The sequence below is a fragment of the Gymnoscopelus microlampas genome (genome assembly GCF_963454915.1).
Source record: "Gymnoscopelus microlampas genome assembly, chromosome: 8".
NCBI lineage: Eukaryota > Metazoa > Chordata > Actinopteri > Myctophiformes > Myctophidae > Gymnoscopelus > Gymnoscopelus microlampas.
The window spans coordinates 21,087,348-21,105,116 of NC_139945.1; positions in this window are offsets into that span (position 1 = coordinate 21,087,348).

The window sequence follows — 17,769 nt, forward strand, 5'->3', positions numbered from 1 at the left end:
CAGAGTGCAGCATGCCACCAAGTCCAAATATGGTATGTGGACTTAGACCACCAATAGGGACGAGCATGACTTTCTGAAGTTAGCAAAGAGGGGTCCAGGGACCCCCCGCGTATGTTATGTCCGTCCGCCCGTTTAGGGCACGGGATTTTAAACAGCTATAACTCCAGTTTGAAGCCTGCCACCAAGTCCAAATTTGGTATGTGGACTTACACCACCAATAGGGACGAGCATGAATTGCTGAAGTTATCAAAGCGGGGTCCAGGGACCCCCCGCGTATGCTATGTCAGTCCGCCCGTTTAGGGCACGGGATTTTAAACAGCTATAACTCCAGTTTGAAGCCTGCCACAAAGTCCAAATTTGGTATGTGGACTTACACCACCAATAGGGACGAGCATGAATTGCTGAAGTTATCAAAGCGGGGTCCAGGGACCCCCCGCGTATGCTATGTCCGTCCGCCCGTTTAGGGCACGGGATTTTAAACAGCTATAACTCCAGTTTGAAGCCTGCCACCAAGTCCAAATTTGGTATGTGGACTTACACCACCAATAGCGAGGCGCATGACTTGCTGACGTTATCAAAGAGGGGTCCAGGGACCCCCAGTGCCCGTATGAGCACGGGATGAGCACGGGATTTTAAACAGCTATAACTCCAGTTTGCAGCATGCCACCAAGTCCACATTTGGTATGTGGACTTAGACCACCAATAGGGACCAGCATGAATTGCTGAAGCCCCGCCCCCTCTGTCTTCCCATTGGCTGGCCTTCAAACAGCCATAACTCAAGTTCGCAGCATGCTACGGAGTACAAATTTTGTACATGGACTAAAACCAGCAATAGGGACGAACTGTAATTACTTAAGCCCCGCCCCCTCTGTCTGCCCATTGGCTGGGCTTTAAACAGCCATCATTCCAGTTTGCAGCATGCTACCAAGTACAAATTTGGTAAGTCGACTCAGATCACCAATAGGGACGAACTGAAATGAGTTAAGCCCCGCCCCAAAGGCACCGCTTCCTTCACACAGGGTGTGATTTTTAGTATCAGACAGAAAGTATTTCTTTGGATTTGATGATTACTATCAGTGGCGTGCACAGACATTTTGAGGGGCAGGTGCTCAAGTAAATGTAACTTTTTAGCTCTAGCGCCACCTAGAGTCTATCTGTGCACGTCCCTGATTATACCATTAACATTTCTTGTGCCACAGAGGAGCTTTTAAAAAAAAGGTCTTGTCATGATGTTTTACTTATTTTGATGTAGCGTGTCTATTCTTTTATTCTATACCACCACAGTGAAGACAGGCACCTTAATGACAATAACACGTCTATTCTATTCTATTCTGTGGTTTAGAGAACCATCCTCTCTAAAGGCATAGTACGTAGAAAATGTAATGTATTATATGGTACTACAAAGGCAGAGAGCTAGCTAGTAGGAGCCAGTAGTGGACATGAAAGGCAGGATGATACTCAGACAGAAGGACAGCTGGTCTATTATCAGTTAGTGAGGGGATGGCTGGACAGGGGTCTTATCTACTGAACAGTTAAGCCTAATGTATAATTCATCATACTGTATGACTGTGTCAGTCACCGACTTTCACTTATTTTGAAGTTAAACTTTTGGTAAACGGTTGTACGGCAAAGTAAATCTTGCTATTATCCAATCAGGCTTTATGCATGAAGCTAAACAAACCGAAGGTCCATTCGCCCCAAATAGGGCAAAGCAAAAAAATGAATTCCATTACGGTCAGCATGAACAAACCCAGTGTACAGCTGTGAACAAGGCTATTTTCTGTTCTGTTTGGTTTTCACTTGAAAAGCCACACAGTCGGATGACTTTCTGTCTAGGATCAGAAAGCAGACACGCCAATGAACCAACTGTCCCATGCAGAGGACAATGTGTCAGGCAGAAAAGTCTCATAAGTCAGGTTTAAAAAAAACAACATATTTATATATGTGTTAAGATTCAGTGATGAACAGAACAGTTTAACAGTTACTTTTTCTGAATTATGGTGTGATTAACCAATTTACAATATTATGCAGTATACAGTGTATCTATTTGATATGCCCTTGACGGAATTGTTATTTGAAGGTAGCCTACTAAAGAAATAATGATTAGCTGGTTTTGTCATTAAGGTACAAATGAACGATGCAACCTTTCTGACTGAACCCGTGCTCCTTGCGTAACAGTTAATTATAATGTCTGTCTGTTGTTTTGACCCTTTCACTGTGTTTCTGACTGCTTTTAATATTGGTGAAAAACAAACCTTTTAACCATACTGCATGCTACTGTTGCACCTGATCTTGGGTAAAGCATCTCCAAATCAGTAGTTGTTGTCAAACCTTTTAATTTCAAGGACCCCCGGGTTGTTATGCATATTAGGCCATGGACTCCCCATAACTCTTAACAGTGTACAAATGGATCCTTTGTACACTCTCAGAGTTACAGACCTGGTTCCTAACTATCAATCATTTAGCTGGGGACCCCCTGGAACCTCCCCCAAGGAACCCTGGTGGTCCCCGGACCCCACTTTGAGAATATTGTATCAATTTATGTAATGTTTGGATATTACTATACGCCATCCATGTGCTTGTGACGTTACAAATTATTTGGTAGTATTAGCAAAAAAAAACATTCCTTACTAGGGCTGCTACGCAATTATGACTGATTATTTTAGCTGAATATTGTAATCACAGTTATTAATCACAATCATATATTTTGCCAAGTCGTACACAATGGCCTTGAATTAATTGCCGAGTGTCACTATTAAATAATTGTGAAAACTAAAATGACAATTTTCAATTAAGCTTGATTAATCGTGCAGCCCTATTTCTTACCATACATATAATTATTTGAGCCAGTGTTAATTGCATTGTTTGAGAGCCACATTCATCAACAAGCACTATATTACAGATTTAGCTAAAGCAATATTTTCCATAAATCAATAGGACGTGTTACAAATGACTTGGCAGCTAGCAAGTCCTTTATTATGTAGTATGGGTGACTGACAGGGCTTGACAAAAGTCCCTTGACAAAAGTGACGTATTCAGCTTGGAAGTGATGTGTCTTACACATATTGCTGTCAGGGCTGTTGCTGCCAGGATTTCATAATTTACAGCAATTCTCTGGATCACAACAACCGCACGGAATGAAAGAAAAGCCTATTATGAAAATGTGGGGGTACACAACTAATCCTGCCCTTTCTTCTCATTCTCACACACATGATATTCACACATGGACACACACAGTACACATTTGTGATGTATGGTACGTACAGCCAATCCCTCTGTCCTTCACACAATCACACACGGAGACTCATATGAGTGTGCATGCGCACACACACACACACACACACACACACACACACACACACACACACACACACACACACACACACACACACACACACACACGCACAGTCATAGCACTTCTTTCTCACATGTATATAAGATTGCTTTGCGTTGGCATGCCACAGAACCTTGGAGAGAAAATTATCTATATTTTCATTATGCAAATCCGTCCTCCTCAGCCCACACAGCAGCCTCTGGATGTGACTGTTCTGTCTCTCTCTCTCTCTCTGCTCCCGCAGAGTGAGAAGAGCAGGCATTCCTATATTCTCATCCCACACGAATCAAAATACACCCTGTATACCGTAGCTCTCAAAATGATTCATTAGTAAAACACAACTGCAATGGAAGAGAGGCTTCCACTTAACTCCAAAAACTGTGTGTGTGTGTGTGTGTGTGTGTGTGTGTGTGTGTGTGTGTGTGTGTGTGTGTGTGTGTGTGTGTGTGTGTGTGTGTGTGTGTGTGTGTGTGTGTGTGTGTGTGGAGGGGGGGGGGGGGGTCACCTTTTCATTTATGTTTCACTTAATTCTGAAGAGAGAACAGTCATATTTAACTGTTACCGGAGGGGCCTCGCTATTCAAAACATTTTTTTCTGTTCACATCTGCGTGTTGAGCACTTTGTCTTTTTCCTTTCCCACGCAACATACTGTATGGGAATAACAACAAATAATAGCGACATACGTTGTCGTAACTATGTATGGTCTACATCTGCTGTATATTCTGCACTGAATACAGTAAAGCCCTGTTTTGCCTGCGTGCCCATATGCTCTCATGCCCCATATTGAACCAAAGTCACCAAGACAGTTTTGTGAGCGTAAATTGATATCAAAGCAAAGTTCCTTGTGACTCTGACAAGAAACTGTAGTTGTGCCACCACCAACAGATTATTTATTAAATGTCAGGAAGGGCACATCAAACACACGTCCCAATTATACAGTAGAAAATGTATTTATTAAAGCGTATGCTCAGAACAAAACATAAAAAAGAACAAACAACAACTGCAAAATTGCAGAACATCATGTACCATAAAATTGATAAAGAAATCACTGTACAAGCTACAGTGTTGTTGTTTTTTTATCACAGCTTTTGCATCGCAATTAAATGTGTTTATTCTCATTATATTTATACACACATAATAACTATCAAACAAAGATGTCTTTTTGGAACATGTATGAATTGGATGCACTTTCAAATATATGGATATTTATTTGTAAATAAGGGTTAGAAGTGTTACCACAGCAAAACGAAACATACAAAAGTACAATCATTGTTCATTATTTTGCTTAGCTGGCTGGCATTTTGAAAATGATAGAATAACTCTGAATGAAAGTCAATGATGAAAAATGGCATACAAATTTGTATTTGCACAGATGCTGCTAATATGTCAACTGATGATTTGTTTTGTATCTAAACCAACTTTCAGAAGGGTTAACCTTTTTAATAATTTAGGTGATATCCTAATCTTATTAGTAGTGCAATAGCTTCTTTCATTATTCTATGTTAATACATTAACAAGACTGTTCAATTATTTGTGTGTCATGTTTGAGAGGTCATGTCAATATCTTGTCTGTTTAATAATGAGGAAATATGTATCAAATGATGGAATCTTTGAGAATAATTACAATCTATGTGTGCTCTGGAATTACTGTATGCTCATCTCAGCAGATGCCCAGAAACCCTGTCGAAAACACTGTTGCCTGGTATCGTTAATACGAAGAGTATAATCACAATGACATTGGAACGAACAAATCCCTACAACCGAGAGAAAACCATGTACTGCATCTCCACTTTGGAAGCATTGAGTACGTTTAGTTAAATTAGTCAACCACTTAAACCCCCAGCATCCTGATTGTGGGGAAGGCTTTTGCAGAAAATAGCAAATTGTCGATCGGCTATTCTCTGCAAAAGCTTTCCCCACAATAACAGAAATCTGAAAATTCACTAGCATAGAGCCCTGGGGGACTCCGGTCAGACCATTTGGGGTTCAAGTGGTTTATCACATGACCCCTATATAGCATCCCTATTCTGGGGTGAACTGTTGACCAAAATAGAAGTCATTGTGTGCTTGAAGTTCTGCTAGGGTTTAAGTGGTTACATGAGCACATTTAACTAATAGTTCAATTTAGTTAATTAAGTTTATCATGGTCCCTCATGATCACAGGATCCATGAAACATGTTTGCTTCTACAATTCTAGAAAGACATGCTTGTCGATGAATGGAATAAATCCAGCTTTTCCTTATTCCAGAAACTTGACATTCGGAGATGGAAAGCCATCAGTCCAGTGAAGAATAGAATAAGAGAGAGGGATTGTTCACAAACGAAGACATGCCGTGGTAAAATGTTAGCCTATAGAGTAAATATCAACCCTATAACCTTGATTGCATCTTGCAGAGATTCTGGAATTACAGACTCTGGACTATGTCCAGATATCAATATTTTTCTTTCGTTTGTTGTTTTTTTGTGTGCCAAAAATAGACATTTCAATTTAAAATTGTATTAGTTTATAAATTATATTTTTTTCACCAGCCAATATCAATATCAAAATATTAAGTAATCTAAGAAGTAATCAACTTTGAATCTGATACAAAACACATTACATAAAAAAGCCTTTTTTTCCCCAACAAAGAAACAGTATTCTATGCAATAGCCTTATAATCTGAAAATTAATTCCTTGCTTGTTTTTATGTTAAATAGTCCAGTAATGGAATACTCATCATTATTTGTTTTATCGCCTGAACCTTATAATACAGGGTTTCATTAAAAAAGAAAAGTCTTTTTTTAATATTAATGGTTGTATTGTTCTTATTATCAATTTCTCCCAAATGGCAAATTTGAGTAAACAAAGGTTTAAAGACAGCTCATCGCCACAGTAAGATTTCATAATGCTCTCTACTTCACGGCAGCAACAATTCTGAAAGCATTGGTGCAAAGTTTTGCACACAAAGAGCATTAATTACTTTTGTGACATTCCATGAAATCAACACATTTTGTGACAGAGCTGAGCCAGCCTCTGTCCCTGAACAGACCTGTTACCAGGAATTCAATTACACTTCATGGCTCAGAGCTGATTCACCATGGATTAAGTGCCATGTGCATTTTCTTTTTAATTAAAACATCTGCTGTTTGTTCTGGCAAAACAGTCTCTCTCTCTTTGTGCCGAGAGTTAAGGATATTCTATTGGACACTGTATATACCAGGTCATGTTAAGGGTTAGGTTTTTACAGCTATAGCAGTGATTCTCAACCATTGTAATTTCAAGGACCCCCCAGTTTGATATGCATTGGGCCAGGGATCCCCATTTACAGTATACCATTTTGATCTCTTCACTCCAGTATCATTAGTGTTAATCTAACTCTGAGAGCGTAGACATGTATTTGTACACTCTGAGAGTTACAGACACAAAATGGTCATTAGTGTTAATCTAACTCTGAGAGCGTAGAAATTCATTTGTACGCTCTCAGAGTTACAGACACATAAGGGTCCAATAGGAGAGAGAGAGAGAGAGAGAGAGAGAGAGAGAGAGAGAGAGAGAGAGAGAGAGAGAGAGAGAGAGAGAGAGAGAGAGAGAGAGAGAGAGAGAGAGAGAGAGAGAGAGAGAGAGAGAGAGAGAGAGAGAGAGAGAGAGAGAGAGAGAGAGAGAGATTGAAGCATAGAGTACTAGAGTAGGTGGTGATAGGCACCATTCGGTCAGTTGCTGTAGACATTTTGTACCCTGTGTATCAGGGAAAGACGTATGCTATAAGGGTTGAAATTAAGAAATTGTTATATCTCCATAACTGCGCATGTGCTGTAGGCGTGTATGAGGATTTAAACAACACATTTCACAGGCTGACAGAACAGCTGTGACATTTTCCATAATGTTAACTCCATGGTAGCACTCTGGGATTCCCTGTGAATGAAAAGTGCGATACAAATAAAATGTATTATCGAGGGTTCGAGACCTATAAGGCTCGAAACCTCTTTGAAACTGTTGGGTTTTACTATTCTTCCGCCGTTTTTTCTGTCACGGCCTAACCGTGTGGTCACTTTTTACGAAACTCAGCAATATGGTAGAGGGCTATGCATCTCGGCCAAGGCCCGAAACTCAAAACCATCGGCCAAAGGGTGGCGCTGTAGCAGTCAATTGAAAAATGCCAACTTTGAACAGGTACAACTCATGCCCTGTTTAACCTACATCCATGAAACGTCAATACACACATGCGTCTCCTCATGCCTAACAACTTTCACAATTTGACTTTTGACCTCTGACCTTTAGATCTCCCACCATTTTGAATTATATGAAAAACAGTAAAAATCTATCTCCTCCTGGGATTTTTGAGCAATCTGCACAAAACTTTTTACACATGAGCTTTGGACCTATGCCGACAAACTGGGGAAGCGGATTTTCCATAAATGAAAACGTTAAGCTTTTATGAGCCAATGAATATGCAGTTTTATGACAATTATGCATCTGCCCCTACACACATACATGCAGACTCTCATTTGTTTACAGTAATGTAGAGGGTCATTCCAAATATCACTGAAACCAATCTTACTCCAATTGGCCAAAGGGGGGCGCTATAGCATTTTTTTTTAAAATGCATACTTTAAACAGGTAAAAGTCACGACAACCATGAAACTTGCTTACATATGTGCCTTGACTCATGAGGAAAACATCTATCACTTTGAGCAGTAAGCTCCTTCCTTAGATTTTCCGCCATATTGAGCAGTTTGAAAAACATTTAAACCCAGGATTTCTGAGCAATTTGTGAAACTGTGTCATCTGTGTGAACTCCTTTTTCACCAGTTCAGGTCTGTTGGTCCAATAGCTTGATTGTTACACCATCTTCCTTGTAACCACAGGGTCGTCGATTCAAGTCTCACCTCATGCAGACTACATTTCAATTGCATTGCACACAACATGACTGTATCAAATAATACTTTTTGTGAGTAGTTATTTTCAATGTATGACGTACTTCATTGTTAAAATAGACGATCTACAATCTCACAACTTTTTGGATAGCAACGCTTTGTGAGCTTTGCGGCTACTTTCACTAGTTTTGGTACAGAAGGGACATCACATTTCGAACGTTCGATTCTTGTCTATGGCCATGGGTTGAGGTGTCCATGAGTGAGGTCCTTAACCCTGGATTGCTAGCCACCATCCCTCAGCACTCTGCTCAGCTATTGAGAATGATCATTTGTTAGTTGCATGGGCTGCTTTGTCTCAAGTTCAATCCATTCTGTTTCTATGTCTTATTGTGCTATTGTTCCATATCGCTTTTTGCCTATCATGCCTCGAACCCGTGTATTGCTGCTTGCAGCTATATGTATTATTATTATTATGGTTGTATCTGATATTGTGGAGTCAAAATTGTGACATTTTAGAGGTTCTATTACGGGCATTTGAGCAATATAGGCTGTAATATATTATAAAGCATTCTTTTAATTAACCCTGTTATTTTTTTACTGCAAGGTGACATGCTTGCTTGTTACCCTCACACTAGATTTACATGTCAAAGTCTCCTTGTCACTGATTACCCTTCAGCACATTATTTTGTTTTTTAAGATGATGTTGTTTGGCATCTTTGATTTATTTGCCATTGGCAGATGGCCACGTGATCAACTGGTAATGCACTGTAGTTAATCAAAAATAAAAGTCTGCACATTGTCTTATAGGGGGCTCCCAAAAAGCTTTATTGATGTTTCAACTAAAATGTCTTCTTCCCCAGAAGGCTTTTAGTGGAAGCATCAATACTTGTCTTGTGTTTTTGTTGATCCTGCACCTACTATACAGTGGATGTGCCAGCTCTATTGTCTTTTAAAGCCATTGTGGTGAGTGGTCCCCTTCTTCTTTGAATGTGGTTAAACTGGGATCCTCAAATATGCAACAAATAGGTCGGTAAAGTATATGTTCAATTAAAAAAATGACAGATATTAGAGGGAACTGTCTGAAGGCAACAAACAGTGCTGCAGTTATGCTGGTACTGTAATGTATACTAGTGTACTTATAGGTGGTGATCATCTCCCTGGACAACAGAACGTATGATTGCAGTGCATTAATTCACCATCCAACATCAGTATATATTTGGGTCATCTGTTTTAAAGGTGATGTGAGTGATTTTCTTGTTGTTGTTGTTTAAAAAAGTGTTAAATATCTCTATATTCCGATACTAATCATTGCTATAGAGTGTTTGTTCAGTAACAGGGGTCTCCCCATCTCTCCAACTCTTTAGTACACAGAACTGGTATCTTGACTTTACCAATGTCATCCAGTTAGGAGAGAGAACTCATACACGATACAGGATAACAACTGAAATTGGAAGTGATGGAGCAAAATCAAAAAATCAAAAATGAACAGGCAAAATTGGAACTGTAAAACAAATTGAACACAGTGAAGCAGATAAATGGTTTCTCTCTCATGACTGGAGGAAATTGGCAACCCACCTGAAAGGTTTTTTTCTGGAAAAGTAAAGTGCTGCAGAGACAGGAGACCCCTGTTACTGTACAAATACGTTATAGCATTGATTACTATCAGAATATAGGGCTTTAACATAAAGAAAAACCTAAAAAAAACTATAATTTACACCACCTTTAAGCATCTGGACAAGAATGTACCAGTATAACACTTTTCTTTGTCATATTTTAACTGCTTAACCAGATGAAACCCAGTGTCCGTATTCCGGGTTTGTATGGGTGTATAAGTATAACACATTATGTGTTACAGTATGTGTTATACGTATACTAGAAACCATCCATCTTCCAGCATACTTCACAGGAACAACTTGGGAATTCCAGGGAGCAACTCCTTTGGGGATTAACGGGATCCATTCTTAGACTCCAAATGAAAAGTGGGAACATGTAAAAAAAAAAAAAAAAAAAGAAGAAGTGAAAAGAACAGATGAGGAGGAAGGGAAATCAATATGCAGCCCCCTGGAGGTGCTGTGTGCATCATTAGCTATGGTACCAGTGGTAAATGCTGACAAAGACGGATGACTAGCCAGTAACACCTACATATATAGAGCTATTCTTAATAATGACACCACTGGAGCCATATACCCTGGACAAATATATAATTATTAGCTTCAATTACTCTGAGTCTTATCTCTCAGGCCTGGTTTTAGGTTGCCGACTGTCTGCACTATAAGGTTTGGCACTTCTGGGACTGTCTAATTGTTGCAGTCGACACACAGATGGTAGCAGTAGCAGTAGCCTAGCGCCCTAGTTTTACAGCGGGCTCAGATCTATAAGGGGTACCAGGCCTATAGGAGAAGAGCTACTTTATCATTGTAGCTGTCACGCCGCCTTTTCTGTGGTTGCAGAAAGCTGCCCGATCTGTACTTGCTCTTTATCTGTCTATCCAGAATTAGGGCAACAGAATATCACAGCAAAATATGCTCCTTTGTAAAGTTTCCTGTAGTGGTTAGCTCGCAGGCTGTGTTGTGGTTAAGAGTTAAGTAGGTGAGTAACAGTTCCCATGTAGGCTACAGGGATTGCAGCAAAAACGTTACATGTTGACTCATTGTATTTATCAGGTCACAAACAAATATACTTTAAATGCTATACTGTAAAAAATGGGTCAGTCTTATGTTCCCTCTGCCCTATGTTCCCTCAGGTTGGGTTTGGGGTTGGGATTGGGGTTGTGTTTAGGATTAGGCTCAACATAGGTAACATAGGGTTGAGGAACATAGACACTCCAGTTAAAATGTATTCAGACTACAGCAAAGTCAATGATTAGATCAACACATCTAACAATTTTACAGATGTCTCATATGGTGTTTACTGATCTTAGCTTTGACACATTTATAGTCATTTCGATTTTATTAGTTACCAATGAACACTCACTCAGTATCAATTTACTATCCTTCCAGAGATACAGTAATTCTTTATTTGCTCCATAATGGACAGGATAGGTTAGAAAATAGAAAATCTGAACACACATGTTTTAGTCATTTCTCAGTACCTCTTTACATCATGTAAACATTCCACGTGGACTGATATTTCTACTGTGTCCAGTGCAAAAACACCATTTAACCTCAGGGTAAAGAATTCCTCATAATAACTTACCTCCTAGGTCCTTCTGAAGTTCTGACACAAAGCCTCATTCTAGAAACCCCTTTGGCAGTTGAACTAAGGCACATAACGCATATCGGACATTATTTCAGCATATCGCAGGGGTCAATTTTGGTCTCGTTTTGGGGATTTGGAAATGTTAATTAATTTAGCTGCCCGGTTGTGGACGACCCATGTTGATTCCCCATTTGCAGTGCCCTCGGTCCATATAGGAGTGTGTGTACCGTGTATATCACCACATTACTCTGTGACCTTCGTGTCGTACTGTAAGCTGGAGGAACTTCTTTAGAGGCGTATGGAGAGAGGTGTGTGGGAGGAGTGAAAAAGGTTGGTCAGACTATGGTGTGAGCAGTGACTGCCCAGGGGTGTGTGACTCTGTTTCTCAAGGTGGATTTTCAACAATAAGCCACTGCTAACTGGTGCATGGAGAAGGGTGAGACGTTGCAGAGGTTGCAGGTGCCAGGTGGTGTTGGTTTGTGGAGTCATGGTGGATGTAGGGGGGTGCAGGTGTTTGTTGACTGGATGACTCTGGTGCACAGGAGGATTGTTGGTTGATGGATATGTCAGAGAATTGAACGACCACTTTTGAATGTGACACTGTGATGCCTCAGTGAGGAAGGTGATGTGTGAAAAGGACGTTTTACAACCCTGATAGTTCATCTTGAAAAGAGAGAATCTTTCGATAATTCCTCACCTGTCTCAGGATATGACGTTGACCTATGTCTTGCCTTACATCCATACTGAACGTTTGAACTTAAAGCACCGAATAGAGCACCGAAGTCTGACGTATCCTACCTACCTGGGTCGCGCCCCCCCCCCCCCCCCCCCCCATTCTATATTGTGTCAAATAAGAACTGTGTTGCAAAAATAAACAAATGATCCCGGCGGTTTGACATTTGATATGAAGCATCAACTGACGGCGAGAAAACGCTAATGTTACTTCCGCCAAATTAGTAAAATTTCCGCCAGAAACAGACTGTATCAAATATGAGTGACTGACTATCGTAAACGATACAGAACCTCCTCCCTGACAATATCGCCGAGACAGTTTGTTTATTTTTGGACCACAGTTCTTATATGAGACGATTCTAAGATGACCCAATGTTATTCTCCATAGAGAAATGACTTCCACGACCCAGTGGATGAACGAGTGACGTCAGGACTTCAGTACTCTATACCAGGTGGCACATCTTAAACCTCTGCGTATCAAACTTACCTCTGCACAGTGTATTGTTACTGCATTACGTTTTCAAAGTACCTCTTTGGCACTGGCTATAGAATAGATGTGTGGGGGCTTAATCCTTAAGACTAAAGATGATAATTTGCTTCAATGATTTATTTTTTTACCCATAACCATTTACAAATAAACAAAACCTTTACAGCTTTTTATGGTCACACATTTAGCATTCATTGGTCCATAAGCACTCCTCACTGTGACAGGAAAACACTTTTAAAAAAAAGATGCCGACATTTGATTTGTTTAGCGTCGGCGTCTCAACGATGCACTGACGTCACAAAAGTACCATCCATTCTAACATTTTCATTGCAAATCAAAAGAATATTCACATGCAATGATTGTAAAAAGAATTACATTACCTCATGTCACATAGAGATAGTAAGCGAGAGAAAAAAAGTCTCATCATTTAGAAACAAGTACCCTTCGGAGATTTGTCTCTTTTTCCTTTTCTTTCGTATAGTTTTAAGTCCTAGACATTCTTTTCAACAGCGTTGTTGGTCTCATTTGGGTTGTAAACATTAGTTACAGCGTCGGCTAGTCTCATTCACCTGGCTGACTGCACAGCGTCCCTCAGGAGAATTTATACTATCAATCAGTTGATCGAAAGGAATTGGTCAGTGGTTGTCAATCAATCGTACAAGGACATTGTCAAGGACATAATACTGTCTTTGGGCTCATTTTGGGGGCAACAGGAGTAGGACATCTGTTAGAGACTAGAAGAAAAAAAACAGACTGAACAGTAGAACTACGTTTAAGACACCCTGAGAATCACATCTATTTTCTTTTCATTCTCTTCACCTTCTTCCTAGCCTCTCTTCCTCTACCTCTTCGTCTATGGAACGATCATATTCAGGTGGGCGTGGCCTCTGGCAGTTGAGGAAGATGTTTTTTTTTTTTGTTGTTTGTGGGTGAAGCCGGTTGCCGTGCAACTGGCTCCTCTGTGGTTGGCATGGAGACAGGTTAAGGTGGAATTGGACCCGGTAAGGTAGTATGCAGCACGCACAGTAGTATGAACAGTAGAATGTGGAATGCAGACCTGGGTTGAAATACGTCGATTTAAAATGGTTTCAAATAGCATTAAATGTCGGTGAAACTGAACAAGCACACCTCAAGCAGTTCGAAAGCAATCGTCTGATCAGCTTGAGAATGAGTTGAAACTTTTAGATGAGCTTGATTCCATTACATTTGCCAAACCCTTATGCACCTCAAAGGTGAAACACCACATGAAATGAAACCAAGCGCACCCAAAAAACAAATTATGTTTTACATACATTTGAAACACCATTCTAAATGTGTATTTATCTCAGGTCCAGCAGTATGTAACAGTAGATTGTGACAGTAGTATGTTATCGATGGAGAACATCACATGGGGCTGATGTGGTGTGCAGCAAAGGATGGCGCAGGGGGAAAGGGGTAGTGGTGGACAGTGATTGGCTGGTTTGGTTGGTCAGGTGACTGAAGGGGTTATGTTGAGTCAGATCACATGATGAGGGTTTGCAGCTATAACGTCAGGGGCTTCCATCAAGACATGGAAACCTGACAGGTTTTAGCTTGTTGGTGGACACTGGACATAACACCCACCCCGACCCCATCCTCACGTACCGCTACCCAGCTTCACGCACGCACGCGCACACACACACACACACACACACACACACACACACACACACACACACACACACACACACGGTATGGGTATGTGCATCCACGCGCACACTCACACAAAGGCATACACACACACTCGCTCATCTCGAAACATGGGCATGGTGTTACGCACGCACGCACGCACGCACGCACGCACGCACGCACGCACGCACGCACGCACGCACACACACACACACACACACACACACACACACACACACACACACACACACACACACACACACACACACACACACACACACACACACACACACACACACACACACACGTACCCACCCACACACACACACACACGTACCCACCCCCAGACTTGCGATGTGTTACTTGTGATGATGCAGAGTGTGGTGGAAGGTGAAGAATAAGACAACAGAAGACAGGTGATGCTAAAATGAACATTTATAATGACTGCTGTTGCTGTCGCAAAATAAAGAATCCTTAAAAAAAAGACCTCATATATATTAGCACTAGATTGCCCACTTCACTGGTATTCCACAAGTCAAGAAACACAACTCACTAGGTTTTTTTTCTCTTTACAAACACAATGCTACAATTACATTAAATATTCAATACTCTTTAAGTCAGTTAATGAATGTTGTTAAAAGCAACCACTAAAATCCTAAAAAATAAAATAAAAACAAAACAATAATATTAATTCACCTTTTTCCAGTCGTTCCCTTTTTCTTGTTACGATGTTATTTATTAATAGTATAATAATAATAATAATAATAATAATAATAATAATAGTCTGAGAAATAAATAGCTCATGTGGTGTTATCAGGCGATGGGGCAGGCAGCATAAATCAAGAGTGGAGCTCAGAGCGATGTGATGATATGGTAGAGTCTATTCTAGTATCATGAAGTCAAATGTCTTTCAAATGCCCATGTTAGAGAGAGCCAGAAATGTAGAGATATGCCACTAGATTGCTTCTACAGGCTCCACTGTCATGATGGTTTGATATGCGCTCCATGGCACCTGTAGTGGTTTCGTCTTTCTATGTTCATGTACATTCCATGTTATGTAAACTAGGACTGTATTGCACAACAAGTAGCAGCTCAAACTCTTGGTCTTTGTGACTGAGATGATTCTTTCTGGCCTTCCCAGTCTTGTCAAACGTTGAAGAGTTTGAGCCTAGCATTTTTCAACTATGATGTCTCTTTAACACAAGCAAGTGTTTCCACAACTATGGCTTGACGGAGAAGATCCTAGTGCCACTATTACTCACTGCCAGGGAAACATCAATGAATGTACAAAACAAGCTGGCGATGAATATGGCTCAGACTACTTCAGGGTTAGTATTATTTTCAAATGAGAACAGTTATCTAATGGCTAGCTAACATGGAAGCTAAACAGTGAATACAGTTGTTAAATCAACACTAGTCACCACAGCACAGCCTAACACAGTAGAACTAGTATAGCCAATATACAGGCAGACCTAACTCGCCAAATACAGAAAATGGAAGTGATCGTCCATTGCTTCCACTAATTCATCTTTATGCTGCCGGCCCCTTTCTGCTCAACACTTCTCTCTTTACAGCTCGGCAAAAAAATCTGACAAAAATATTTACAATGAGAGAGAAAAAAATGAAATCGTGGAGAAACAGTTGTTTAGTGTTTTCCTTTTTTTTTGTTTGTCTGCATTTCTTCTTTTATGATTTTTTTTGTTCCTTTCAAGTATTTTTTCATTATTATTTTTTTTAAATGTTTTTTTTTTTTTACTTATATCTCAGAGAATTGTCCCCAATGATGAGCAACAAACAAACAAACAAAAAAATTCCAATCGTGTCAGCTAGCATTGCACAGTCTCAAAGAGGTTTTTTTTGAGGGGCGGGGGATGGAATGGAGAGTTATCGTCCAAAACAGTTGGATGTGAACACAGAAGGGGGGAGGAGGAGGAGTAGGAGGAAGGTCAATATAAAGTTCATGAAGGGTGAAAGTTCAAAGTTCAAGAAGACAGAGGATGGCTGCGTGGCTGGGCGGTGCGGTACACTCTCCTCAACACCACCGCCGCGGCACAGCGGCGCGTGTGTCGGGGCGTGCGTGCTTTGAATGTTAAACGGACAAAAAAAAAAAGAACAACAACAAACAAAATCATCATTAGAAAAAAATATGGATTTTTTTTTTTCTTTTATCTCTCCCATCGAGAGAAAAAAATCAAATGGAGCGAGAGCGAGAGACTCTAGTGGAGGATAGAGGAGGGGGAAGGGGTGGCGGGCGGGCGGGCGGGCGGGGGACGGGGGCTGTGAGGAAAAGTGAAAGGTGCCCCCCCCCCCCCCACACCAACACTATGGCACACGATCAATGACAAAAAAAAGTTCCCACAGGCTGAAGAGATGAACAGGAATTAGGAAAGCAGTTTTTTGGTATGAAGTGGGTTCTATAGGTACAGTAGGTAGACGGAGGAGGGACAGAAGGTAGGTATAGGGCAGCCAACCTGCAGATGATGGGGTTAATCCTTTTGTTCGGTTTTATAGCTCTGTGGACGGGCGGCTGTGGTGGTTGGTTGGTGGTGGTGGTGGTGGTGGTGGTGGGGGAGGTGGGGTGGGGGGAGGAGGAGAGGGGGGAGGTGGTGGTATATAGTTGAGGAGTTCAGTTTGTGGCGGCATCATGAGCGACATCATGTTTATGAGGAGGGGGAGGGGGGGGGGGCGGAGCATGCTGGCTTCATGGGTGTGCGCGTCCGGATGTGATGTCCCAACACACAACGAACAACTCAAAGAAACGTCTGGAATGGTTCTTTTTTTTGTTTTTGTTTTTTTTGTTTTTTTCCCCCCCTCTCTCTCTCTCTCTCGTTCTGTTCTATTTTGGCACTCGGGAGAGAGATTCGGGAGAAGGGCAAGAGGGAGGAAAAGGCATGTGAAGAGGGCAGGTGTGTTGTGTGGCGGCGGAGGGGGGCGCGGTTGCTCAGCAGAGGTGAGGTGATGGTGGGGGTGGAGTGGGGGGGGGGGCAGTGAAAGTGCAAAAAGAGGGGCAAAGACGAGGGCAGTAAACAAGCTACACATGAATGGTATTTTGTTATAATTGGTCTAGGTTAGAGAACATATAGTCACAAATCAAAACGTGTCAGGAAAAATACCCCCCCCCAAAAAAACACAGTAGAAGAAAGCAAAAGAGAGAGAGAACAGGAAAAAACAAATAAAAAACAGTGATATGACAAATGCAGTCTACAGTTGCTGGTGCTTCGATGGGGCCCAAGCTTGGGGAGACCCTTGAATGTCTTGGCTGGGGGAAGGGGGGGTTGTGGTTGGTGATGGGAGATATTGAAGGTGTATGGGGGTTGTAGAGGTGGGCGTGGGTGGGTGTCGGTGAGAGTGGGTCTGGTTTGGGTAGGGGCGGTGAGATGCTTGGAGCTGAGAGCTAAATTAAAGAGCCTCACACCCACTAAGAAGCAATGACAGGTGGGCTTTTAAAGTTTGCATTCCTCTACAAAACATCACTACTCTGCTTCGGTTTGCGACACAGACACCGACATCACGATGC